The 27,219-nt window shown below is 47.0% G+C and overlaps 1 long non-coding RNA gene and 1 pseudogene across 1 annotated transcript; one reads left to right on the top strand and one right to left on the bottom strand.

Annotated features, from left to right (window-relative positions):
• The first annotated feature begins 429 nt into the window (after positions 1-429).
• Positions 430-3,115, top strand: LOC120849062. Its single transcript, XR_005717839.3, has 5 exons — positions 430-574; positions 664-1,075; positions 2,193-2,290; positions 2,633-2,805; positions 2,972-3,115. It is a non-coding gene; the product is annotated as an uncharacterized LOC120849062 (long non-coding RNA).
• Positions 3,116-4,192: 1,077 nt separating this feature from the next.
• LOC115319245 lies at positions 4,193-25,279 on the bottom strand (annotated as a pseudogene).
• Positions 25,280-27,219: the final 1,940 nt, after the last annotated feature.

Raw genomic sequence — 27,219 nt, 5'->3', positions numbered from 1 at the left:
TGTAAGTGGGTTTTTGCTATATCGAACTACTTGCTATATCGAACTGATCGTAGTGTTTCCTGCTGTTCGTTATAAACGGGTTTCACTGTATTGCTGACTGCATGAGCCAAGGGTGATTTTGTTTTGAAACACACTTTATTTCCTCTGCTGTGATCAGCCCTCTCCATCAGTAATGCCAAACAGGCTCCTGACCTTCGAACCGCTGCTACGCAGACCTCGGGCATCTACAGAAATCAATGTACGTATCTGCAAAAATAAATTTCTCAGAAGGCAGCATTGTTTAGATCGTTGTAACACGTTATGATGGCACAGGCATACAAGTCACCATGAAGACTTCATCACGACAGTCCCAAACAAGTCCTGTCCTCGTGACACCACAATGCTCCTCACCAAATCATGTCCCCCAGGCTCCATTGGGTTGGATGTTGCCTGAAGGGCTGACGCTGTCGCCACAGCCGCCAGAGCCCAGACAACCAGCTCTACCACCAGACCCACCACAGCTGCCAACAATAGACAATGAGCTCCCCTCTGACGCTAGCTTTCTCATGATGATGTCCGGCACCGGCTTTCTGAGGTTGGTATCAGTCGGATATATGTCATCTTTAGTAAAGAGTATGAGGGGGTGTGTAAGAGGTTGCTTCTTTTTTCTTTTTTTTATTTCAGGGATGCACAACAGAACACCGCATGTGACAGCGCACTCAGTCAGCATGAGAGCAGCAAAAGCATCGACTACGTCTCGGAACGAAAGTTTGTTGTTTTCGAGTCTTGTTTGGACGAGCTACTGGGTAATTGACCTGAGTACACTGCACTGTGCCGCATCACAGAGAAGAAGCTCAAAGGGACGTGTCTCCGGGTGCACAGAATGTGCAACAATGGCCACCAACACACCTGGACCAGCCAACCACCAGTGAATAGGAGGGCCCTAGGCAATGTGCTCCTAGCTGCAGCAACACTCTTCTCTGGGAGCATCGTCAAAAAAGTGCTGAGGCTCCTCCGCCAGATGGGCGTGCCCTGTTTCTCGTACGAGACATACTTCAAGATTCAGGGTGCCTTCCTTCTACCAGCAATCAGACAGGTATGGCACGTTTCAAGCTTTTCCGTACCTGTGAAAGGGGTTTATTTTAGGTGCCAATATTTCAGGCTCAGCACTCTTATGGGATCCTGAATGGTGCAGTACATCCTTTGAAGCACCATATGTTTCTGTCTACAAGTCACACACTCCTATAAACGGCTGTTTTTACAAAAAGGTTGATATATACATGTTTGCAAGTACGGCCCCAGGGTGCCACCATCTTGCCGAGCTGGGGTATGCTTGGGCGTGGCCATAGTCTGGTTACGACACCTTAGTGAGGCATCATAATCCAATTTGGCGTACCCAAGTGCACCCCAACTGAGCAAGGTGGCAGCGCCCCGAGGCCGGGGACTTGCAAACGTCTATAGGTGGCACATCTTTATACGAACCGCAAGGCAAAGCTGCATCGATGAGCTGTCATATGTATATTGTAATATAAGCACAAGTAAGAGTTAGCTTCAATGTTCTTGCGAACTACCGTGGGAAAGGTGTTCTGATGTGGCCGGCTGGAAGCTTTGCTGGAAGCCGGCATATTGCCAAGGTTCCGATTGTAAGGAAAAGCCGCAGTACCCGAAGGCTACATCTAATGGATCTAGGTCTGTGCGATGCAATACAAACTACGGGCTCTGCCGATTTCCCTCTGTTGTAACTGTTGATACGGCCTTGCACAGCTATGGTTTATACTTGTAAAAAAAAGTAAGTCGCACCTTTGTGTAAGATGCACTGAGAGAAATTTGAGGAAAGAAACAATTTACATGCCGGAAAATATCGTAAATAGGGAGAGTTGAGATGTGTCCTCTGCACCTATTTTGACCACACTCCGAGGGTGGAAAGGTACCAACTGTGTGTGCAAAGTAATACAGGGCACATACTTCGAAGACTCGCCGCATTCCATGTGGGGAAACCGTCGCCTCCTTGGTTTCTGAACGGGGAGGCAATGTTTTCAGTTCTTATTCTCCTGCTTTGTGACTGACTGCACCTACTGGAGAAGTGGGCAGCGTAAAGGACAGATTTTGATGTGGGGAATAAGTAAAAGAAGCAACAATAGATGTTCCCCAGTTCGATTGTAAAGATTAATTGGCCAGTACTCTATTTTTATACCGAGTGGCATTTCTTCAAGGTCGCTCTTGAGAAGGCAGCTTCTCGGCAGCCAAACTGTGCTTGTTGAATGCTGCGAGGGGAACAAGACCTGAACAGGCAGGGGTCTATGCGACCTAAGTAAGTCCAACACTATGCTGCTTGAGTTTCAATGCGGAAAGTGTCAAAAGCTATTCATCAACTTTCCCATGCATGGATAATAAAAAAAACAAAGTGTTTTGCCAATCTACCTAAATGTGCATATGTGCCTTCAGTATTTATACCCACGACATGGAGCATTTCATCCCCTCATTTTGAATATAAAGACAAATCAATGCTTTGATCGCATTAGCTGGGATTGAAACTTAAATGCTCAACTTCCATGGGAGTTCACATAAACGAAAGAAGCTTGCAGTATACTTATAGGTGAAATGAAAAACATGTCCAGGATTTATGTTTGTTTAGAAAAGTCTTTGCAAATAGACTTCCAGGTGTGGAACAGGAAACAAAACGAGCTCTTTGAGCAAGCAAGTGGACGAGAACTGGTCCTCGCTGGTGATGGGCGGTCAGACTCCCCCGGGCACTCAGCGAAATATGGAACGTACACCGTTGTTGACGTGTCAACGAACAAGGTTCTCCATGTGGAAACAGTGCAGGTAAATTCCCCTGCTATAAATGTTCTGATGCTTCTGTTCCACTGAAATGAAACCTTTCTGTAATTAAGTGAAAATGAATGGCGAAAACAACATTTTTCAGACATGCATTGTCTCATTCAACAGGTCTGTTTGGTGTGATAATGCAATGTTCTATTTGTCGCTTCAGTCCAACGAAACAAAGGGCAGCTGGGCAATGGAGCTCAAGGGCCTGAAAAGGACTCTAGTGATTTGTGAAGCCAATGGATTGACTGTGGGAGGAATCATCACTGATCGCCACTCCATGATCAAGTCATTCCTTGCCAAGTGGTACCCCCAGATTGGGCACATGTTCGACTGCCGGCACGTTGCAAAAGGTGAGCCATAAGTAATCGGGGTTCCAGGTTATGCAAAAACAAAATATTTAATTGCGGAACGCTCTTACCCTTGCCTGTCACCATAGTTTGTTTCTGCGCATGTTGTACTGCAGGAAAGGCTACAAGCATGAGCTCCTTGCTCTGTGGCAACTGCTCGGCGGCACAAGCTCTCGTGCAGCAGAAGCAGCTGCCAAGGCCATGAGCTTGCGCTTCTAGTTTTCGCTGCGGTACAATATAAGCTGAAACATAAGTTGCGTTTACATGAATGCGACTTAGTCGATTTGAATCCAGTTGTCGCATTCAATGCGGTCATGCAAACAAAATAATACTCTAGGGGAGCGCATCGCATTCAAGTCCCTAGACAGAGGTGGATTGAGAGGGCGAATGGGCATTTATTCAAACCATGTAAATGGAGGTTGCATTGCAATTTGGATCGGGGAGGATTATGGGAAGGCACCCACTGTGGGAGCGAGTGCACAACTGAGAACATAGTGATCCTCGGTGGCGGCGGAGAGCAGTCCCGTGGGGTCACCCGCAATTTTTTAAGAGAAGAACCGCAAGCTTTTATTGTCAAACTAAGTGAGCGGAAGGTTGCGAAGCTGCTTGGTGAGGGCGGCCCTTGTCCAAGCCTTGTGAAATAGGACCCTCGCGTCCGAAGGAGGCCCTAGAGGCTTCAGTGCAAGGACAAACGACGCCGATAACTCTGAGCACTGCATGGTAGCACAGAAGGAGGAGCTGCAACCTCAATGCCGTTCCTGGCTGCGCCAGAGCCTTTCGGCCTCAGGGTCCGGTCGCGGTTGGCAAGGTTGGGCGAGGTGAAGCGAGGTGGCGTCCCCAGAGCGCTTAGAAACAATCTCGCTTGCCAGGCCGTGCGCACGCATGTTGCCGGAGCCCAAAATGCTTGGATTTTGATGTTTCTTCCGTCCCTTAACTATTTTCTCAGCATGGAAGACAGCGGGCACAATCTTTACACTTGACGGAAGCGTCTAAAAGCCTTTAATACAGGAAAGTGTCCTAGAGTGAGATATCGCCATGTTTTTTTTTACACTTGAGAAAATGGGGCAGAATTGGGTTTTTCTTGTTTTTGGTGTTCATAATTATGAACTCTTTATTTTGTCAAGCTGTGGTTTCTGGCAATCTAAGCTTGGTGCTTAGCAGAATGAATGCAATGCTTCATTTTTCAGGCATCAAGAAACGCTTGGTCTCAGCTGGAAAACTCAAGTCCCTTGTGGGACTCCAAGACTGGGTGGAGGCAATCGTCAAGCACCTTTATTGGTGTGCGGAATCGAGCAATGGAGCGCCGGAGGAGATCCTTCCAAAGTGGACTTCCCTGGTGGGACACGTGGCTGACTTGCACGAACATGCCAACCCCCTGTATCCAAGGTGCCAGCACGGAGACCTGGGGAAGAAAAAGCAGCTTCCTGAGGGCAAGTAGACCACAGCATATTAACAGTGTTGTCATGTTAGTGTTTCATACCAAGTGATGCTGTGAAGTATACACCAACTCATGTTTACAAACAGGTCCGGCCACTAGCAGTGCCACACATTGCGCAATGAGATGTGGGCAGACGTGCTGGCGTCTGCAGTAGTAATTGTTCTAAAGCAAAAAGTCTAAAACAGATTTTGCCTTGCACGCACGCTTGTCAAAGCCTTATGATTATCTACTTCGAATCTTTTATAAGAGGAAGGCCAGCGCTTGTGGACCATAGAATTACACTTTCAGTGTTCTCCTCGATGCTTGGGTAATTAAGAGAAAGGTCTATTGGGACGCTGTCTGCTTTTGTGTGCTATCAATACCCGGCCGATTGAGTCAAGGCAATCCGCTTTCCAAAGACGTTGCCATGCCGACAATTATCGCGTTCATGTAGGCTTAGGAATGGCCAGAATGGAAAGACTATCTAAAGAATGCGTCGAGGTCATTGCTCATGCTTTGCGATTTAAGTGAGGTAAGGCAAAGCGAAAGCCTCCTGCACCATTCGTTGCTGACTATTGCGCCCGATATTGCAGCTACAACGACTTATTAGTTTCAATAGCTCAATCGTGGCATCTACGTGGCTGAGTTGATCCCGAGAGAGGCTTATGCGCTCGATCAAAATCTCTAAATCATCAATGGCTGCCGGAGTCAGCTGAAATAATTCTTTTGCCTCGCTGAGGAGTTTCGTTACTTGCGTTTGCAGGGTCTTCCGTTTCTTCTTGAGGATGTCCATGATCTTTCAGTCTTGTCTCGATGGAATGTTGCTTGCTTCTGTCGTTCGTATTGCTTCGGTCTACCAGATTTCCTTTGTTGACTCGTTACGTCTCGGGTTTCAGCATTAAATGCAGGAACTTCTGGTAGTCATCGTTAGTTACGTTGAAGCAAACATTTATTTACACTATGCGCAAGCAACAAAGCAGTTCGATCTGACGTGTCAATCTGATCAGTTCCGAGCACGAGCCCCGGGCCCCGCGCTCCCCGGCCACCAGCTCCTTGCCATGAGCCCCTTTTCAAAATGTCTCTGGCCCATTTCCTCGTCTTCGGTCTCTGATCGTTTAAAGTAAAAAATTGGTTAGTTTGCAATAAACAGTGACTTTGTTGTATGTCAAATATTGATCTCTTTATTCGAACGTTAATTACGTACTGCTCCTGAAAGCTACATCTTTCCTTTTTTTTTTTTGCAAAACACCGGAAAAAGCAATTCACTGATTTGTGGAGGGAGCTTGACAAATGAAGCCCAAAATTTAATTGGACTATTTGTTCTGGCAGTGAGTGCGAGCATTCTCATGCTAGATCATGCTCATTGCCATGGCAGACAAAACATCTTAAGGTTTAAAGATATTTTGGGCCTCATTACTTGTACAGCGCCAACAATAGGTTGGAGCGACTGTTGCTCCCAAGTGCTTGGTAGGAAAAGATACATATTTAAGAGATTTGAAGGTGGATAGCATGCCAACTTACTCAGCATTATGACTGCTTGAAGCCCGTGTAGTGTGCAGGGTTCGGGGCGGGGAACTGTTTGTGCAGCCTGGTCACCACGCAGCTGGGCAAGGTTACCCGGTTCTCCTTTCCCAGCCTTCCGTGCACCCACCAAAAGAATTGGCAGTACGCCGTGTACCTGTGCTTACTGCAGTGATAACATAATGAAGTTATTTAGTTACACTGCCAGGTATCCACTTGGAACTAGTTCGATGGCCAGCAGCAAAACGCCACATGCTGTAGTTTCATTAGAACATGCATATGCGAGCGTGCAAGCATGTAATGGATGGTTTGCTTCTAAATTTTGGGTATGTTTTTCAGGCCACCAATAAAAACCTGCCTGTGTCGGAAACTTCAATTGCCAACATTGAGGCACTGCCTTTTCCGGTTCATCTAATGCACATCTCGCTTTACATCCTCACTTTATTTACAAAGTGGTGAATTTCATAGTAAAAAGGTACAGTCGGCGACCGGTTATTCGAACTTCGCTGGGACCGAAAAAACGTCCGAATAATAGACCAGTCCGAAAAATCAGCAGACTGAAAAACTCGCCTTTATTACTTCCAAGTGGGCTTTAAAAAGCCGTAAATAGTGCCTTGTTTCAGGTTACGCCTGCGTGCCTTGTTTTAAGTTGCGCCTCCGTTTCCGTTCGACAACTTTCTGTTAGCTTGAGAATCGCTGCCTTCATTTCTAGCGTTATGGTCGAGTAGCAGAAGAACAAATGGGGCCATGACGTCCAAGCCAGCGCAAATCCACGAGCGCAAAATGGCGACTGGCGACGCGAAGGAATGAAAAACAAAGCAAAATGATAATAATGATGATGATGACGTGCAGCTAAATGGGAAAGAAAGGGCTAGCATAGCGTCGCCTAGCGGTAGGACTCAGGAGTGCTCAAGTAGCGCTGGCAAACCAAGCCAATCCATTGGCAGCCAACATAGAATTCGAAATGGCCTCTTCTCGATGGTGTTTTACGCTGATCGCTCGCGATGATTTTGTCCGAATAATCAAACTTTTGGACTTGAAGCTGTCTGAAACATTGGTCGTGAATATACACTATTTCTATGGGGTAAGTCACGGTTCCGCCTTTAGGTCCGAAATATAAAACAAGTCCAAATCATTGGAGTCCAAAAAAACGGTTGGCGACTGTATAGTGATTTAGTTTTACTGTACATACGCATTTATCTGCTTGATGTTTCTCGTGCTGAGAGGCCGGCAAACCCTCAGCTTCCTGTGCTCGCGGTCCAGGACATCCGGTTCAGACAGTATAGCTCAATGAGCCTATGTATTGTGATGCAGGGAAGGCTCCCAGCCTTCTCTTTGACCTTGTTCTGCTCTTTGCAGCACACACTTTCCACTGGTGTGGGCATGCTGCCACAGCAGAATTTGCAGCAGCACCTGTTTCCCAAAGTTGAAAACATGAATTAGTGCATATGTCAACATCTCTGTAATGCTGTGTGGGCACTGGTGTGGCTACACACACTTTGTCTCTTTTGTTAATCCAATTGTGTCACCCAAACACTGCTCAAGCCTCGGATGCCTTTTGGGAGTATCCACAACCGCGATGCAGTCACTATACAGCAGCTGCATTTTTGCGTATAATAATAGTAATACTTTATTCATATTCCGAAAGCTTTGACCCAGGCATAGAGGGCCGCAAAAAAGCAGTGTTGCCTATGCCACAAGAACTTGAGCGCCCAACCTGGGGCCCAGCATTGGGCAAACACGCACGTGATTACTTGGACGGTGTACCGGCACTACGTGCAGGTTCAAGCCCGCACGCAGCTGATGCATCTTGAATTTCTAACGCACCTACGCGGGACAGGTGCACGGGTAGCCCTGCCTTAGCACTGACAGTTTTGAGCAAAAGGATCTTTCTCTGGCCCAAGCGATGGGACCGATAAGTTGAGGTTGGAGCTTACTCGCCGCCGCTCGGCGATACCAAGAGCATGTTAGTCGCTAGTACACCTCACAATATATAAAACCCCATTTATCATTGGTTCTTCGAGGCTGCAAGTGAACTTCGCGCAACCCCAAAACAATCGCTCTCCCGGGCCTATGCAAGACATACGCTGCGCCATGTGCGCGTGTTCTGACCAGCGTGTGTTGCGTAGCCGCCGCAGCTGTCATTTTGCGGCAGAACGTCAGATGAGGACTCCGCTGCTGGCTCCGGTGAAGTTTCATTGCTGTCCGACGTCACGGACGGGTCGCAGGCGTAAGGCAACACCTTACGCCTCTTCGTTGGCAGGTGCTCCCGCTATAGCTACTGCTGCCGCTCTTGGCGCTCTCGCTTGTCGCCATAACAATCGTCCACGCCACCGAGCGCGAGGTAGACGCATTACAGGTCACAGCAAACCAACAAAGTTATGATTCTCCGCGTCTTCTAAGACAGCGGCGCGAGGCCTCTGAGGTCTGTCACGTCACGAAGCGAGGTTCCGGAAACGCTCACCAGGGGCACCTTAAAATGCTTATTTTCCAGTTTATTAAAATTTAGTCGTATTTTCGCTTTAACAGCGCCAGTAAAAATTAAATGATGTGCCTTTATTGTGATTAAGACCAAAAACGTCGACCCGATTTTGCAGTTCAGTATCCCTTTAAGATTCGTCTTGCCTGCGGATCTCAAGGGAACACCCTTGTGAAGGATGTTGGGCAGCCATTGCCTTCAGAAAGGACCCTTCAACACCACCTCGAGAAGTACAAGTTTGCTTCTGGTATAATGCATAAGTTGATGGATTCTCTTGAAGTGAAGGTTTTATGGACATCTTTTTATATTAATTTAGTGGTTTTACTGCCGAATGTGAAATCGCTGATGTGGTTTTCTTAAGTAATTTGAGTACCTTGCCTTTCAACTAATCACTTACAATTCATGTGCATATATTAGGCTTGTGCGAAAAGTCGAAATTTCGAATAGTAGTTTCGAATAATAGACTAATCGATATTCGCTTCGAAGAGAACTGCACTATTCGCTTTTTTCGAAGTGTTGATTGCGATGGGTTAGCCCCGTTGAGTGCGCTTCTTTCCGAGCACTGGTGCATAGCGGAGAAGCAATACCTGCGGAAGCAAGCTCCGCGGGTGTTGCTTCTCTGCATTACACCGGTGCTCGGTAAGAAGCGCACTTAACGAAGTAACCCGCCGTGATAGACACTTGGAAAAGTATGAATATTGCAATTGCACTCTTGGAAGAAAAGCATACATTCAAAGCGGGATGGTGCACGCCTGCCGACTGTATTTGGGAATAAATGGTAACTTTGTAAATATGTATATCTACATTGTAGTAAAAGTTCTAAAAGTAAACTTACTGTTCCCCGCAGGGGGCACCTGTGGAAGCAGGTGTTTGGAGAGTGGCGTCTCCACGGACCCCGAGCCATGCGGGTTCGCCCGCCCACGTCTGGCTGTGCGTGGCTTTCCCGTGTCCGGGGAAAAGGGCATCCTGGTGGTTGAGCCGAGCCCGGGGTAGGTTTGGACCATTCGGGGCCCCCCGGGTGAGGCAATACACCACTTCGGCCCCTGCTTCTCGTAGACGGGAGTCCTGGTAAGTCCCGGCCAGGATGATTCAGTCTAGTCGCCACTTCTACTATCCCCTCTCTACTTTCACCCTTGTCTTCTCCTCCTTTTCACTCTTCTCATTTCTCTTCTTTCCTTTTCAACTCCTTTGGCGGCAAGGGCTAACCTTGGGTGGCGACAGACACCTTGTCCAAAACCACTCTTGGTTATAGAGACTGGGCAGCACTAATAGCGTAACGTCTTCAGCCAAGCCATTCTTGTTATGGAGCGTTACCTATTCCCTTGTTGGGCTCGGTGGTGGGCGGTGCACCACAGTTTCCGAAAACCCTCCCCCTTCATATGGGTTCCAAACTTAAACCTTTTGATCGGCCCCCCAAAAGGGGCCGCACCGAAGCACTGAACACGAAACAATCTTTTGTACTGGAAAAATTCCCAAAGTTCCTTGTTATGCACTCGGAAGGTGACAAGCCACTTGGCAAACTTTCTCCCTTTCTAGTCTCCAAAGTTCTTGAGGGTGTTATTGGCGCCAATTACAATGCAAAGAAGATGGGATCTGATGATCTCCTTGTCGAGGTCAACACAAAGCAGCAAAGTGATGCCCTCCTTAAACTGAACCTTGTCTCCGACTACAAAGTAAGCGTCAGTCCTCACCGCAAACTGAACAGTGTTCAAGGGGTCATTTCTGAGGATGACTTGCTTGACTCACCTGAGCCAGAGATAATTGAGGGCCTCTCTAGTCAAGGAGTTATAGATGCACGACGAATCACTATCCGCCGTGATGGTGTGGAACGGAAGACAAAACATATCATTTTGACTTTCGATTCAACCACTCTGCCGCAGACTGTAAAGGCAGGTTACCTTCAATGCCGGGTCCGACCTTATGTGCCGAACCCTCAACGGTGCTTTAAGTGCCAGAGGTTCGGCCATGGGTCACGGAACTGTCGGGGAAGGGACACCTGTGCAAAGTGCTCCAGCAAGGAACACGTTGCAGATGTGTGCGATAATGAGCCTCATAGTGCAAACTGTAGTGGCAACCACCCGGCATACTCTCGATCTTGCCCTGTGTGGAAAGACGAGAAAGAAGTTCTTCCATTAAAAGTTACCGAAAACATTACCTACACTGAGGCAAAGAAGCGTTTTGCTTTTGTATCGAAAGGGTCTTATGCCGAGGCCGTGCGCAGGGGACCAGCGCGGCCAGTAGTTTCGATGGGAACGCAGACGCCTCCGGACGACTTGTATCTTCCGTCACGGTCCCCCTCTAAACCCCCGAGAGCGGCGCCAGTGGCACCGCCTCCGAACCGCAAGGTGAATGTTGCTTTGCCAGCATCCGCCCCAGAACAGGAGATGTCGTCTCCTGCTCAACCGGCTGCTTCGACCTCTCGGGGTCGGGGCCTACCTCCCCACCAGAGCCGTAAATGTAGAGAGTTTGGCCATTCATTGGGAAGTATAGGAGACGAATGACAAGGCGCCATTGGCCAAAAGCGGGCTGGGCGTGTTCCAGGGCGTCTTCAGAAATTCGAATGTGACCAACCAGAAGCCGGAAATAATACCCTGGCGGCGGTCGCAAGAAACAAACCTGATAACTGCATTGGAGTAACTCTCAATGGCTGGAAATGTGGTACACGTGATGTTTCAGTCACGTTAATCCAAAATGATGGTGGAAGGGTGCGACTAGCGGAACGATCGACATGATCCGTACGCCAAGCGCCCAGGGCCGGGAATCTGCCGTCCGAACGGTCACACTCTGTCCGTGCAAAACAGAGTTGCGCGGCGCATTCGTTTCTTACATCTTTTTGCATGATCATGATCAAAACAACACGTGCACCCTATTTTCAACCACAAAGAGTTACTACACTTCACTCTTACGCGTTTATTAAAACCATATACGAACATAGACTTTTGATCAGAACTGTTTACCGCTACCACCGCTAGGGGATTCTTTTCGGCTTCTGGTTGGTCAAGAGAGCATGCCAAGCCCTCTTTACGACTCTGCCGCACGCCCTGACTCTGCCCGCACCTCCCATTGACCAAACTCTCTCAACACGCCTCTGCTCCCCACACCTCTGCTCCTCAGAGGAAGCCTGGGGAAGTGCCAAAGCAGTCGACCTCCAAGGGCCAGCTGCCAGCAACTGCAGACGAGCCCATGGACGAGGGTGGGTCGAGATCTGATGAGGAGGCTCTCCTCTCAAGATCAGAGTCCACCCCCTCTGCCTCCGGTGACTCTAATCGGAGGCAGAATAACTCCCCCAAAAAACAAAGTGCACCGCGTGTAAAAATAGATTTTAAACCGTAAGGAATATAGCTTTTTAATATAATTTGTATGTTATACTTATTTTGTTTTAAATGGTTAAAAATATAGGTATAGTGCAGTGTAACTGCCGCGGTCTTTTTCGTAACATTGATGATGTCAACTTTTTTCTCGATGAGCTCCAGCCTGTTGCCATCTGTTTACAGGAGACTCATCTTAATGAAACACATACACAGGTACTACGGCGACATCAGGTTTTTAGAAAAGACCGTGTTTCTTGTAACACCTCTTCTGGTGGAGTAGCCGTGGTTGTGCAGAGTGGTATTGCCTGTGCGCCTGTCCCTCTCGCAACCCCCTTAGAGGCAGTAGCAGTTCGTGTTCTGCTTTACCGCCTAATTACTATTGTTTCGCTTTACCTTCCACCAAACTTTCCAGTGCATTTACATGACCTGCAAGGGCTTGTGGGCCAACTGCCACAGCCTTTTTTAATCTTAGGAGGTTTTAATGCACACCATTCCATGTGGGGCAGTGCTCGTCAAGACTCTCGTGGCGGTGTCATAGAACGTTTTTTACTGTCATCTGGCCTTTGCCTTTTAAACAAGAGACAACCAACTTCTTTTAGTGCACCTCATAATACTTTTACTTCCATTGATCTTTCCATATCATCACCTACTTTACTTCCTTGTTTTTCTTGGAAGGTTTTAGAAAATCCTTTCGGTAGTGACCATTTTCCTGTAATTTTAGAAAGTTCAGTATCCCTTCCTTCTCTTCGAGCTTGTGCTCCCAAGTGGAAGTTAGATGAAGCCGACTGGGCTTTATTTTCTCTGGAGGCAGTGGTTGATCCCGCTATTTTTTAGCTAAGTCTCCTGAGGAAGCGACTCTTTATCTTACCAAAAAAATTATAAATGCTGCTTCTCTGTCAGTTCCCCGAACTTCTGGAAATATTCCCAAGAAATGCAAGCCTTGGTGGAACAAGGACTGTACGACCACCATAAAAGCTCAGAATAAGGCTTGGGGAAGGTTTCGGCAGTACCCGACTGTTCAGAACAAGATTAAATTCAAACAGTGCAAAGCAAAAGCTCGTTGGACACGAAAACAAGCCAAGAGGACCTCATGGGTAAAATATGTATCCTCTCTGAACAGTTTTGTTCCTGCAAAAGAGGTATGGGATCGTGTTCGGAAAATTCGGGGTACTTGCCACTCCTTCAGTATTCCCCTTTTCCCTTCATCATCCCCATCACTAAAAGATCAGGCTGACATTCTTGCTGATCATTTTCGAGAGGTCTTCAGTTCTTCAAATTACAGTACTAAATTTAAAAAGTTCAGGTCTTTGGCAGAAAAACGGCCAATTGATTTCTCTGGAAGTGATAATGGTTACAACCGGCCGTTCACAATGTATGAACTTGAAATAGCCCTTGCAGTAAGGAAGCAGTCAGCACCTGGCCCAGATGTGATTCATTATGAACTGCTGAGGCACTTGTCGGCTGAATCCTTGATGAATTTGTTGTCTTTCTTTAATCATTTATGGGCAGCTTCTTGTTTTTGCTGGAAGCAAGCACACATCATTCCCATCTTGAAGCCTGGCAAAGACCCTTCCCTACCAGCAAGTTATTGGCCTATCGCTTTGACTAGTTGTCTAGGAAAAACTTATGAACGGCTTATAAACAGAAGGCTAGTATACATTCTAGAACAAAAGAAAATTTTCGATAAAAACCAGTGTGGTTTTAGAAGAGGTCGCTCAACCTTGGATCACCTTGTCCGGTTAGAGACTTTTGTTTGTGAGGCTTTTGTGAACCGGCAGCATTGCCTTTCTGTCTTTTTTGATTTACAGAAAGCTTATGATACGGCATGGCGGTACGGAATACTTCAGGACCTGTATAGGTGCGGTGTTCGTGGTCGCATGCTGCGTTGCATAAAGGACTTCTTGACAGACCGTTGTTTTCAGGTCCGCCTGGGACCCACGCTCTCGGATGTTTTTACACAGGAAAACGGCGTTCCACAGGGAGGTGTCTTGAGTGCTACCTTGTTCGCAATTAAGATCAACAGCCTCGCTGCAGTTATACCACCACCAGTTTTTTATTCATTGTACGTAGACGATGTCCAGATTGCTTTCTCCTCATGCAACTTGTCAATTTGTGAGTGCCAATTGCAGATAGCAATAAATAGGATGAGTAAGTGGGCTGATGAAAATGGTTTTCGGTTTGCACCAGAAAAAACGGTATGCGTGCCTTTTTCATTACGTCGGGGGTTGTCGCTAGATCCCAGCTTGCAGATGAATGGCACTGACATATCCGTTAGGCATGAACACAAGTTCTTGGGTGTTATTTTTGATAAGAAGCTCACTTTTCGGACCCATCTAAAAGAACTGAAGCGAAAGTGTCTTAAATCTGCCAATGTTCTCAAGGTGCTTGCACACATGTCCTGGGGTTCTGACAGGAGATGCCTCCTGCAACTCTACAACTCGCTGGTTCGTTCCCGCCTCGACTATGGTGCGGTTGTATATGGCTCGGCACGACCGTCATTTTTAAAAATGCTAGATCCTGTGCATCACCTTGGACTTCGACTTGCCACGGGGGCCTTCCGAACGTCGCCTGTTCCGAGTTTGTATGCAGAGACGCACCAAGTGCCACTAGAAAAGCGAAGACAGTTCCTCAGCCTATGCTATAGTTATAAAGTCAAATCTGACCCTGAACACCCATCCTATCGTTGCTCGCAGGTATCTCCTTTTTCACGTCTTTTTGAGAACAAGCCAAGTATAGTACGGCCTTTAAGCCTCCGCATTCAATGCATGTCTGCATTCCTGCAGCTTGCACTTCCTGAGCGTAGCTTGATGACAAAAGTTCGAAGCATTGCTCCTTGTAAGGTGGTGCACTATACCTGTGACTGGTCACTAGCGAAATACAATAAGCGAACTGTTGCACCACTAGTCCTTCAGCAAGAGTTTATGACCTTGCAAGCTAAGTATAAGGACCATGCACAATTCTTCACTGATGGTGCAAAAACTCCACACGTTGTCGGTTCGGCTGTATATTCAGAACACTTTGTAAAAGCTCGACGGCTTCACTCTGTTGCCAGCATTTTTACTGCAAAACTTTATGGTATGCTCATGGTCATTGAATATATATTAGGCAACAACATCAGGAAAGCTATCTTGTTTGTGGACTCCCAGAGTGCTATCCTCTCTTTCTGTTCCCTCAAAGATTCTAAGAATCGGCTCGTGCAACAAGTACGGGTAGAGTTAAACCTGGCTTTCCAAATGGGATACAATATCAAGCTGTGCTGGGTACCAAGCCATGTGGGAATTTCAGGTAATGAGAAGGCGGATATGCTAGCAGCCTCTGTTAAGGATGCTCTGGAAACACCCGTTCAGCTGCCTCAAGAAGATTTTAAACCAGTTCTTAAGAAAGCAATTCATAATGCCTGGCAGCAAGACTGGGACGAAGAAATAAATAATAAGCTACATGTCATCAAACCACGTTTGGAGGTATGGGAGAGTTCGCACCATAGAGACCGTCACCATGAAGTTTTAATGTGTCGTTTGAGAATTGGACATTCACGTGTCAACCATCGACACCTTCTTTGTGGTGAGGACACCCCAGTCTGTGAGCATTGCGGTGAATTGCTAACAATGCTGCATATTCTATGGCACTGCAAATTCTTTGATCAAGAACGTCGAACAAGTTTCCCTTCACTTTCTGGATACCTTCCATTTCATCTAGCCTTTTTACTAGGGGATCAACCTTTAGTTCCTTTTGGTCATATTTTAGATTTTCTTAAAAAAACTGGCTACCTGCACCAGTTATAGATCCTCTGCATAGTAATTCCTTCCTTTTACTATAAAGTCTTTTAATTATTCCTTTGGCGCAGCATGGCCTATGTTGCTTTTTGCGCCATTAAACACCTAATAATCGATCAATTAAACTTACTGTTATGCAAGAGTATACACCAACTCAACTCTCCTACGTCACGCCGCGGTGGTGGCGCGTCGGACGCACTTCCGGTCTGGGGCGGTGGGCAGAAGTCGCCGTGCAAGACATGCATTCTTGTGTTCTTTTCGGAGAAACCAGACAAAAAACCTGCGTTCTCGTCAAAATGCTGCGACGGGGGTGGTGCCAAAAGAGTCTGGAAAGGTTTGAGATCAGTTTTCATGTGTTTCTGCCCGCTCCGTTCGTCCGAGTACGTGGATAGTAGCCGTGAAAAGGGTAAACCAGACGCTGTCGAACTACGACTGCTTGTGCGGGCAACACTTTGTGGTCGCCAGATGTATTTTTGTTCCAACATTAACGAGAGAAAACCGCCAAGTTGTCCGGGCCCCCCGCGGGTTCAGTGCGTCTTCAAATTCACACGGCCGCCTGATCGTTCGACCTTTCGTTTGCTCTTTCGAACTTGTCTGCTTTTTGTCGTCTGCTCGTTCAAACAAAAGCGGCCCGTAGACCAAACTTTGACCCGGTGATTGCAATAAGAACTAATTGCAGGACTCAAACGACTTAAGTAGGCTCGGTGTAAACAGTACATACAAGATGTTGATCGTTGGTACCAGTGGCCATCACCGACTTGTTACGCTTGGTCTGTTTCCGCTGCCGAATTTCAGTATCGACGTCGATCATCGTCGCTACCTTCTACACTTTTGCAGCACGAGCGACGTCGCAACCGAAAATATCTAGAAGATTCTCATCGTGGTTTTGGCGTCCATTCTGTGGGTTCACGCGAATGAATCGCCGCACGTTAAATTATTTACACAAAGTTTAGCGGTGTAATGAGCCTTGATAGTTTCGCTCAGGTGATTAAAGTGGTAAGACATTGCTATGAGAACGTAGAATCGATAATTCGAACGCGAAAAAGAGTATGCAGACTCACACAGACGCCGACAATGTGACATTCTAATGGTTTGTGGGCGCGGGACGCGGTGCTTCTTGCCCGCACTCCATTTCGCATGCGTTCGAACTGTCGTCTGCTCTTTCAAACTTGTCTGCTTTTTGCCGTCAGCTCGTTCAAACGACAGCGGCCCGTAAACCAAACGTTGACCCGGTAATTGCGATATGAACTAAGTGCAGGCTTCAAAACACTTTTGAAGGTTGTTTGGGGTAAGCAGGCTAAGTGTAAACAGTAGATACAAGAAGATGTTGATCATTTTTACCAGTGGCCATCACCGACTTGTAATGCCCGATTCTACTTGCGGTTTTCAGTATTGACGTCCACCATCTCACCTACGGTGCACGCTTTTGCAGCCCGAGCGACTGCGCGACTGAAAATAGCGAGATGAATCTCATCGTGCGAGTCAGGCTTTAGCGCCCATTCTGCGGCGTCCACGTGAAATGAATCGCCGCATGTCAGATTATTCACGTAAAGTTTTGCCTCGTTAACTTTGCTGAAGCCGCTCAAGTAGTCAGACATTGTTAGGAGGACGTAAAATCAACAATTTCAACGCGAAAAAGAGCACGGGGACTCCCACCGACGCCGAAAACAACGCAATGCAATGGTTTGTTTATGGGCGACGGCGGGCTTCTTGCCCACCGTCCACCGCGCATGCGCGGCGCCGGAGGCGTCCGCTTGGGGCGCTCCGGTTTGTTTGTAAACATGAGTTGGTGTTATATTAGGCAGAGATGCCCTTACAACCTGCGTTCAACATGTGCAATTATTTATTTTTTAACTTGAGATTAAAGAAGGCGTATTTTATATAGCAAACTTTTTAAATTCACTCAATTGGGTATAGGTGGCCATCTCTATAGGATTCATTTTATGTCAAATTCTTTGTTTACTTACCATCCCAAGACATCAGACCTTATGAAGACACATTTTAAAAATATAGATAAACTTAGCCTATTAATGAACAAGTGGAACAACCTTCACAAGTTAGCTGGGTTTTCATCTAAGCATTACGCTATGGTAGTGGAAGGCATGGAAAAACTATTCGATATTCGAATCGAAAATATTCGGCCAAAACCAGTATTCGCTTCGAACTCAAAATCCACTACTCGCACAAGACTAGCATATATAGAATTTGCAAACACTGATTGATGGTGGTATGATGCAGCACCATCTCACCAACATTGCAGTAAAAGAAACAGTCTGCATCATTGTGTCCACATTTTGCGGCGACATTTTTACCACATTGCGCGAACATGGCACAGCTATCACTGTCACTTCTTTGCAAAATGGGGGGGCGAAAAGGCGGGATTTTGCAACATTTAAATTCATTAATAAATGTTTTTCTTCAATTTTACAGGTCAGCATGATGTCCCCAGATGAACGCCATGTGTCACTAATGATTGATGAAATTGAGCTGTCGCCAAGTCTGGTTTACGACCCATCAACTGGAAGGATCTTGGGCAAGCCAACCCTTCTTCTTGCGGATGGTAGCATCCCGGAAAAGCGTCTTGCCAGACACGGCCCTGTATTTATGCTTGGCTGACTGACCATAAGGTGGAAGCAGACTATTGCATACCATTTTACTGGAAAGTCTTTCAGTGCTATGAGTGGGAAAGAGGTAAGTATTTTCCCCGACTATAAGTCACACATCCATATATTGAGCCGTTTTCGTCGAAAAGTTGGTATATAAGTTGCACCTCTTTGCATGGTCCACGCTATGATTTTTTCAGTTTACGCGCATTGGTATTGCGAAATCAGAGTTTCGCACAATTGCTAGATCGCACTTAATGTTTGTTGTACATTTCGACTTGTGAGAAATACCCATAGTATGGTGCTGTCTGGCAGGGGCAATCGAGTGTTTCACAGCAAAAGGATGTCAAATGCGCAAAATGAGAGGGTAGTCGACTTTATTCGAGCGGACGCATGCCGAGCGAACAAAGGTTTAAGGAGCTAGACACTCAAACCAAGCTTTGGAGCACTAGGCCTGGCGAAGTCCTGGAGACGACGCAAGCATCGATGCGCAGGCAGAAAGATAAACCTTGACATATTTTTTTCTGGTACCTCTAAAAGATTGGCTAGCCAAAATCCTTCCTTTTACATGTAGCAACACGGCTGGAGCGTGGCATAAAAAAACTGCTCATCAAACGGAAACTAAGAAAGACTTGAGAAAATATTCTGCAATGCGTGTATACCAGCCCCCTTACTTTTCAGTGTTACTGGACTGATGCAAAAGAATACAGAACCATGGCTTAATTGAGCAACATCAATAACATGCTGTAAAAGTTTTATTCTCACCGTCTTGCCTATGCGCATTGAGCCGCTTCGGAGAAACCATAAAAATGAAAATATCTAGCTCCCATTCCGAGTCAAAACAGTGCGGTGACAGCAGCGCCTCTTGGAGGAAGAAACACCGCCCATGGCTACGCTGTTATGGTGCTCTACAAAAAATGGCGCGCAGCGTATAAAAAAAATGTCGTCGCACCTAAGAAACAAATCTAAAATAAGTCGCATTGTTGTATAAGTCGCACAAAGAAAAATGTTTGAAAAAAAACTGCGACTTATACACTGGAAAATAGGTAATCGTTGACATCCTGAAGCAGTGTGCTCGCATTGGCATAATTGTGGATGCTGTGTTCAGCAACATGGGAGGAGGATGCTTGGGCCTATGGAAGCTGTTTGGCATTGTTGTAAACAAGAATGGTCTACGCATTGTTTCTTGCCCTCATTCTTGCGACGCGTCAAGAAACTTGTACTTCATGGCTGATGTACCACACCTGCTTAAAAACCTGAGAAACCATCTCACGGGAGGGTAGTCTAATTATCTACCTCAAAGTGTGGATGATGAACATGGGCTTATTAGCAATGAGGTGAATCTGGACTGTGTGAAGCTGCTCATAGGCTTGGTTAAAACCTCCGAGCTTAAGTTGGCTCCTCACTTGAAGGAGTCATGGGTGGAACCTGGCCATTACAAGAAAATGAAAGTGGGGCTTGCGTTTTCTTTCTTCAATATTGACACAGCAGCCGCTATCTGTCTCCTGGTCGAAAAGAACCAGATGTCGAAAGATGCTCTGACAACAGCGTGGCTTATTGAGACATTTTTTAAATGGTTCCGCATCGTGAGGTTGCAAACAACCAAACTCGCACTGAGCAGATTTGATTCAAACAAATATGAGTCTCTTCCATTTCTCAGAGACACGATTGAGTTGTTTGCAACATTGTCCTTTGGAAATGCAGTGCAGCATGTGTGGAAGCCTATTCAAACAGGAGTTATCCTTGCCACAACATCAGCTCTTGAACTGCAGGACCCCTTCTTGAATGAAAAGGGACTTTTATTTGTTTAATTAAGCTGCCTGAGTCCAGATGCTTTGGAGAACTCTCTGAGATCCAAAAACCGAGTACCATGCCCATGTGACTTAAAGTGCGTAATCAGAGCTTGTCCTGCGACCGCACAAGGATGGGAGCTATGCTGAGGAGAGTGGATTTTTGCTGACAGGATTGCAGCAAAAGCATTGCTCTGCCGAGTCAGTCGAGGAGATTGAGCCCAATGTCCCAGAAGACGTGCTTGACCTCACTTGACCAGAGCAGGAGTCTTTAGAATATTTGGGTGTAGTTCGGAGTGTCATAGACAGGTTTTCGTTGTGTACAGGCTGTGTTGGCGCCATATGTAGTTGCAATCCAGCTAATAGGATGACGCAATTGAAGTCGTACAACAAAGAAAACATAAGGCTGGTAATGCCCTCAGCATCTGTGATGCTGCTGCTTGAGCGAGCCAAGACTTATTTTAGTCACAATGAGCAACAGCTGCTTTCGAATACAGTTTGCTTAGACAGTCTGAGGATGCCTATTTTAGGTTCCCTTACCTTTTCGAACTGCTTTTCGGGGTGTCATGATGTGAAGACAAAACTTGTGCGAGTATTTCTAAAAACTTGACTGCATTTTGCAAAAAAAGAAAGAGAACAGTGAACGTTTGAAAAAAGGGAAGTCCTACCTGAAATGTGGGAGCCGGGGTGTTAGCATGCATGCGGCGGCAACTAATGTCAAGTTGAGTATTTTGTACCTTGTATGTTTCTGTATTTTGTGTTTTTTGTTTCCTTAAATTAGCAAATTTGTATTTCTTTTGCGACGAGGTCAGCCCGTCAAACATGATCTCTTTTTGTAAAAGCTTGGTCTGCTGGGCAAGTTGGTAGTGGACATTTATATTAAAAATAGCCTAAAAGAGACGGTACAAAAAGACGAAGAAGCACACAGGACAAGGGCTAACTGGCAACTAAACTTTATTGAAAGCTTCCAACTTTTCTATCGCCATGCACGCTTAGTCTCGTATCAACAGAAACAGGGCTTACCGCCAAATCCGCACATTCATACCGCCCGCCACCTGTTCTAAAAAGTCAGCAAAACAGCTACATCACCCCGCCGCAGAATCCGAACGAGGAAAGAAATAGAAAAAACGCCGCGTTAATATTATCAAGTTAGATAGTGTTAATGAAACTGTACTCTTTTGGCTGCATATACACCGATGCGACGCTTATGCAAACGTCTTTGTCACAAGCATGTATTTTTGCCACCTCCAGCAACTCTCGTTCCCTCCTTCCTTTGTTACGTCCCTCCACCTGCGCACCGTCCAGCGTGGGGGAACAACCATAAGTTTTACAATGCCCCGGTAAGTGGGAACCGTAATTGTTGCCAAGAGAAGCCGCATGCTCTCGAAGTCGATCATTTAAGCAACGTCCCGTCTGCCCTATGTAGACACGACCACACGTTAAAGGAAGTCTGTAAACCACCTCAGTGGCACAAGGTACAAAACTTTGTCAGGTGTTTCTTGCTACAAACAGGTTTGTTCACTTTCGGCCCGCTCACCATAGCGCACAATTTTGACAATCTGCACGGGGCAGTGAAGACAACATCCACGTCGAGCTTTGATGCAATCCTTTTCAGATTGTACGACACCTTATGGACGTAAGGTAGCACTACCAAATTCTTTGGTTTCCTCTTAGGTACAATGGAAGAGCATTTCAACTTCTTTAGAAGGGATTCCGCTACTCCCTGGATTAAAACCGAGGGAAACCCGGAGTGTTCCAAGCGAAGTGTCTGGAGGTCAAAACTCTCACTAACTACATGCGGACAGGACTTCAACAGAGCCGACCGGAGGCAGAGCGAGGCGATGCCGCTCTTTATCAATTAAGAGTGGGCTGAGTCAAAACTCAGCCCACTCTAAATTGATAAATTGATATTAACGTGGCGTGTTTCTATTCCTTTCCTCGTTCGGATTGTGCGGCGGGGTGATGTAGCTGTTTTGCTGACTTTTTGGAACAGGTGGTGGGCGGTATGAATGTGCAGATTTGGCGGTACGCCCTATTTCTGTTGATACAAGACTAAGCGTGCATGGCGATAGCAAAGTTGGAAGCTTTCAATAAAGTTTAGTTGCTAGTTAGCGCTTGTCCTGTGTGCTTCTTCGTCTTTTTGTCCCGTCTCTTTTGCGCTATTTTTAATATGAATATCTCTTTTTGCTTCGTAGTCTGCTAAACAGTAGTGATCATTATTCTTTTGCCAGAATTTGTGCATGTTAACTTGAGCCATTACAATTACCTTGAAATTTCTTTTACCTTTAATTACAGTGTTAATGGTTTGCTTAGGTCCAGTCGCACTGTATAATCAAGAAATGACTACCGTAAAGTACCGAAGAAGCGCCCACCCCCATTTTATTGAAATACGCATAGAAACCAACTATGGGCGCTTATTAGGTTCATGCGCCAAAATCAAGATGGCGGCTGATGAAGAGCCTCATAGAGCCGTGGAAACAGAGAAAGCAGCCAGCCTGGCTTTTTTATTTCCGCTGTACAGATGATTGGTAGACGTCATTATTCACTTGTTATCACTAAATCTGTCAAATGACTCTTCGGAATCACTGCAAAAGACAAGGTCTACGCACTCATCGCTGGCACCTTCGGGATTGGAGCAGGCTGCTGGTGCTCCGATGCCTGCGAGTCCGTTGTGCAGGTAGCCATCCTTGCTACCGATGCCACACCCCTTGAAAGATTGGGCGATCATGTCTTCGGGCACGGCTCGGTGTTGCCAACCTATTTTTCGAAAATACCCGACGACAGCGTCCAGAAAACCCTACATTACCCTACGAATGTTTCTTATTACCCTACGTTTTACCCTACGAGGCAAATCTTTGTTTAAATAATACTGTTGCATGGATTATGATGATACAGGGTAATATTAATACAGTACAAAGCGACAGGGCATGCATTCACGCGCATACCTGCGTTATTCTAGAACACCATGCTTGCATCTTGCATGTGCGCTGTGTAGCATCAGCACAACAGTGATGTAGCGAGCGCACAGACATCCCCAACCAACATGTTTAGTCGATTTGTCGTGAAATTAAAAACTGGGCTACGCGGAACCAGCACTCGCGGCGCCAGACAAGGCGGCTCATTACAAAAGGAAGCTAATCCGAACGGTATATTAGCTTCTTTGGGTGTACCGCCTAGGGATTTGTCAAACTAAGGTACTATTTCGACAAACCAGGCTTTTACCCCATGGGAGGATAGGAAACCGGCGGCTCCTCCGAATTCGCTAAAATGTCATTCGATGAAACGTCATTGTTTCAGCTTCGTTCGCTAAAACGTCGTTCGCTCAAGTGAACGCCTCCAGTCCCCGGGATGGACTCACTTGATCAAATGACGCTTTAGCGAACGCCCACGTTTCACCGAATGACACAATAGTCTGACGCCGCGAAGCGGCGTTTTCGGGTGGGCCAAATGGGTTCACGTTTTTGTAATGAGCCGCCGCAGACTGTCGCCGCGAAGCGGCGTAAGCGCAGCGCGGCCCCCGTTATTCGCTACAACGTCGATTCGCTCAAATGTCACTGTTCGCTAAAACATCATTCGCTCAAGCGATATGGACCCGTCCTAATGGGCTCGGGATGGTTCCGCCTGCGTGCCACGTGTTTCGCAGGTGTAACAAGGACCGCCGGATGGACCAGTCATCAGAAAAAAATTGACAGGACCATTTCCACTGGGAAGATACCTCTTCTGGCTCCAAACTTCCTAAGTGCAACTCCACCTCCTCCCACCTCTCCCACTTGCTCTAGCTCTCCAATACTCTTCAACTTAGGGAGCCTACATACTCCAACTTGGTGTGTGGTGCTCTCAGTTAGCACGTCTTGCAACTTGGATTCTTTCGTTTTGCATGATGTTGTGGTGTGGCAGCACACGGGTTGTAAAGCTATGCAAAACTTGCGCGGCAACTTTTTTTTTTTTTTTTATGCTCGCCGTTGAAGACGCAACGTCTGAAAATACCCTACTTTTGGCGGGGAAATGGCCGGACGGCCCTACAGCCCTACAATATACCATAAATGCCTAAAATGCCCTACAAGTAGGGTAATTACCCTACGGTTGACAACACTGGCCACAGCTGCCCAGGCTTTTGACACGAAGTTGAGGACATCCTGCCTCGAAAGCTTCCGGAGGTTCCCTTTTGGTGTCTTGCCTCCCTTCCGCATGAACTCCGCTCATTACGTACGAAGCGAGTCCTTAAACGACTTGTTCCGATACGTGAACGTGATTGTAAACCTGAGGCTGGGGCAGAAAGAGAACACAACAGAAGGTAGTAAAAGAGGAGGCAACGTCTCAAACTCGGCTGCAAAGTTTATTTCGAACACGCTTTATATACCCCATCTCCAACGCCGTCTCTACAAAAAAAAAAAAAAAAAGCGTCAAATTTTACAAACTTGTTGCTCTTGCCATGCTTTCATCTTTCGAAGGAACCGCGTCACAGTCAACGAAACGAAGCGGAACTTGTTAGGAAATGCGCCAAACTTACTTGTTATGCGGAGCGCCATGAACGCACGGGCAGGGATCCTCCCTGTGGGTTCCTTGAGTACGACAAGTGCCGGAAGTTTCGCCCCCGACGCACGAGCTGCCAGTGCGACGGTGAAGCCTCGACGGGCGCAGCTGGTGTTGGCGATCCAGATGCTGTTTTCACCAGCAGCATTATTGGTGCGGGTTGCTGGGTTGTCCATTCTGACCATGGTGTGGTCCATGCAGATGTTGAACGGCGTGTAGTCGTGCCGTGCTTGCAAAGTAGCAATTGTAGAGCGGAATGCAGTGACAGCTTCATCACAGTCGGCAGGGGCCTTCTGGCTGTCGTTGGTAGTCGTACGTATAGTCACCGCAAATCGCTGCTTCCATCGCTTGATATACTGTGCTGACGCTTCGCAGTTGCCGAGATTGAGACTCTCAGCTATCCTCAGTGCCTCGTCTGCCAGGAGCCGGTTGCTGACGGCCTGGCCGGCATCTTGCTCCCTTTGAAAGTATTCAAACAGTGTGTCATCCACCTCCTCACTGAAGACGGGCGCCCCATTCGTGAATTTCCTCTTCATCTTCTGCTTGCCGTAGTTTAGTTGCTTCAGGGCTTCATATTTAGAGTCCCACTCACGTATTTGCTTCCTGTCGATCTTGAAAGGACGAGAGGTGTGGCCGACATTGCCTCCCGATATCAGTCGACGACTTCAATCTTTTTGGAGACTGTGCAGGAGTGCATTCTGTGCTGGTTACTTGCCAACTGAGTGACCAACGGCAATTGGGAAGCACGAAGCATTTATGAAAATGTATTTTACAAAATGTTGGGACGAACTGGCTGTTATCTACACTCCTATTGGTCCTGTTGTTGCTACCCCTGGATTGTGCGGACCACATAATGCTGCAGTAACATGAAGGACAAAGTGCCCGGAGTGACCTCGGTGACCCAATTCTACGGGAATTGGTCTCCAGGCCCGGTCCGCCGCGGCAATCTTTGTCAGGGTGCTTGCCGTGGCGGCTGCCGGGAACGCCGGCACTTCTGAGAATATGGCCAATATGGCCACGTGATGTGTACTTGCCCAAATTTTCGAATTTCGATAATGGCCGCGGCTACATCCACGCGCGGGGACGTAGCCAAGTCGGGAGGAGATAAGGCTCCATCCACGCAAAAGGTCACGTGACTTATAATATAAAAAGATCATTTGTTTTTATGCACATATTATGCTTTCTTATAAGTAAATATAGGGTGTAAAAATAAAGAGGCTACATTTCATTGTTGTTTTAAAGTTAATGTCACGTGACCTTACAAATTTTTAGACAATTCATCAATTGTTTACTGTTTTCAAAGACTAATAGCAAATATCATGCGTCATAACAATAGTACCAATATATATCTTTGCGTAGTTATGTTGTCCAGGAGTCACACATGTGTGGGCGGCGTTCGTGCCATCAGTGCAGGCGGTGCGGCCTCCGGGGCCTTCGCCCATGTGTGCATCGCTGCTGAGGCGAGGCGGAGAGGCTTCGTCGTGTGTGTGGTTGGCTTGGTTCGAAGGGACAAGTACGTGCCCACCGCTCCTTACGTTCTTGACCTGCGTGCACGCTCGCAATCACACAAAGATTATGAGAAAAGGGAAAGCATGCATTAGTCCCAAATTATAACAAACATACCGAGAGCATTCAATCGAGAAAACTGGGTAAAAAGATTCCAGAAACAGTTTATTCCATGACAAATAAAACAGTAGCCGATGCACAGATGCCACTCGTCCACGAGATCACCGATGAACACGAAGCCCTTCTTGCGGCAGAACTTCTGCAGGAGCCAGTTTACGTCTCTGTGCTGATCATTCAACGCCTGGATCTCGGCACTCTGACTACCCTGACACTCCATCGAAGAGAACCTGTTCTCCCGCCTCGGAAGGACAGAAGAAAAGGTGATCTGCATCGTCGATTGCGTTCCAAGATCTGAGCGGCCAGTCGACGATACTTGTCAGCGTACGCGCTGGCACAAACGCTGGTGTTGTTTGTGCCAAAATCGAGCAGGGCATCAGACACCTTGGAAAACAAAGCCTCGATCCTAATGCCACTAAACACCCGCACTTCGATAGCCACCTGGTTATTCGATGGAAAATACTAGGACAAGTATTTCACCGTCGAACCCCCGGCAACCAAACTTGAGGCAGATCAGAAGCGCGACCGTGCTAACACTCAAACAACCAAACTCCTTGTCCAAGAAAAACAGGAAAAAAAAAACGCTTCAGAGAAAGTCAAACCCGCTTGCGAAAGACCAGGCATGGCACAGTAGACAGTAGTCCGCGCACGGCAGGAACGCAAGGTGCAATGGCCGCCGCACAGATGGAAAAACAATGGGAGGCTAGACCGGAAGTTGATCAAAGTGCGCCGGAAGTGACGTATTGCGTGGATGGAGCCTTATCTCCTCCCGACGTGGCTACATCCCTGCACGTGGATGTAGACACTCCCAATGTTAATAGTAGGCGCTTGTACGGGTATAGGAAGCGAGCATGCCGGCCGTGTCGCGGCGGTCGCCTATTGTTCGCCGCGACCTAGCGGTAGCCGCCGCAGGAGCATCGGGGAGCAATGGCGACGAACAGCACGGCAGACAGTGTCCCCGTCGTGTTTACGAAGGAATTTAAGGCAGTTACGAATTCGGAAAGTTCTTTCTGT

Source organism: Ixodes scapularis, unplaced genomic scaffold, assembly GCF_016920785.2.
Source record: "Ixodes scapularis isolate PalLabHiFi unplaced genomic scaffold, ASM1692078v2 ptg000802l_1__unscaffolded, whole genome shotgun sequence".
Classification (NCBI taxonomy): Eukaryota; Metazoa; Arthropoda; class Arachnida; order Ixodida; family Ixodidae; genus Ixodes; species Ixodes scapularis.
Note: the sequence above shows the minus strand (reverse complement) of the source record. Positions and strands in the feature narration are given on the sequence as shown.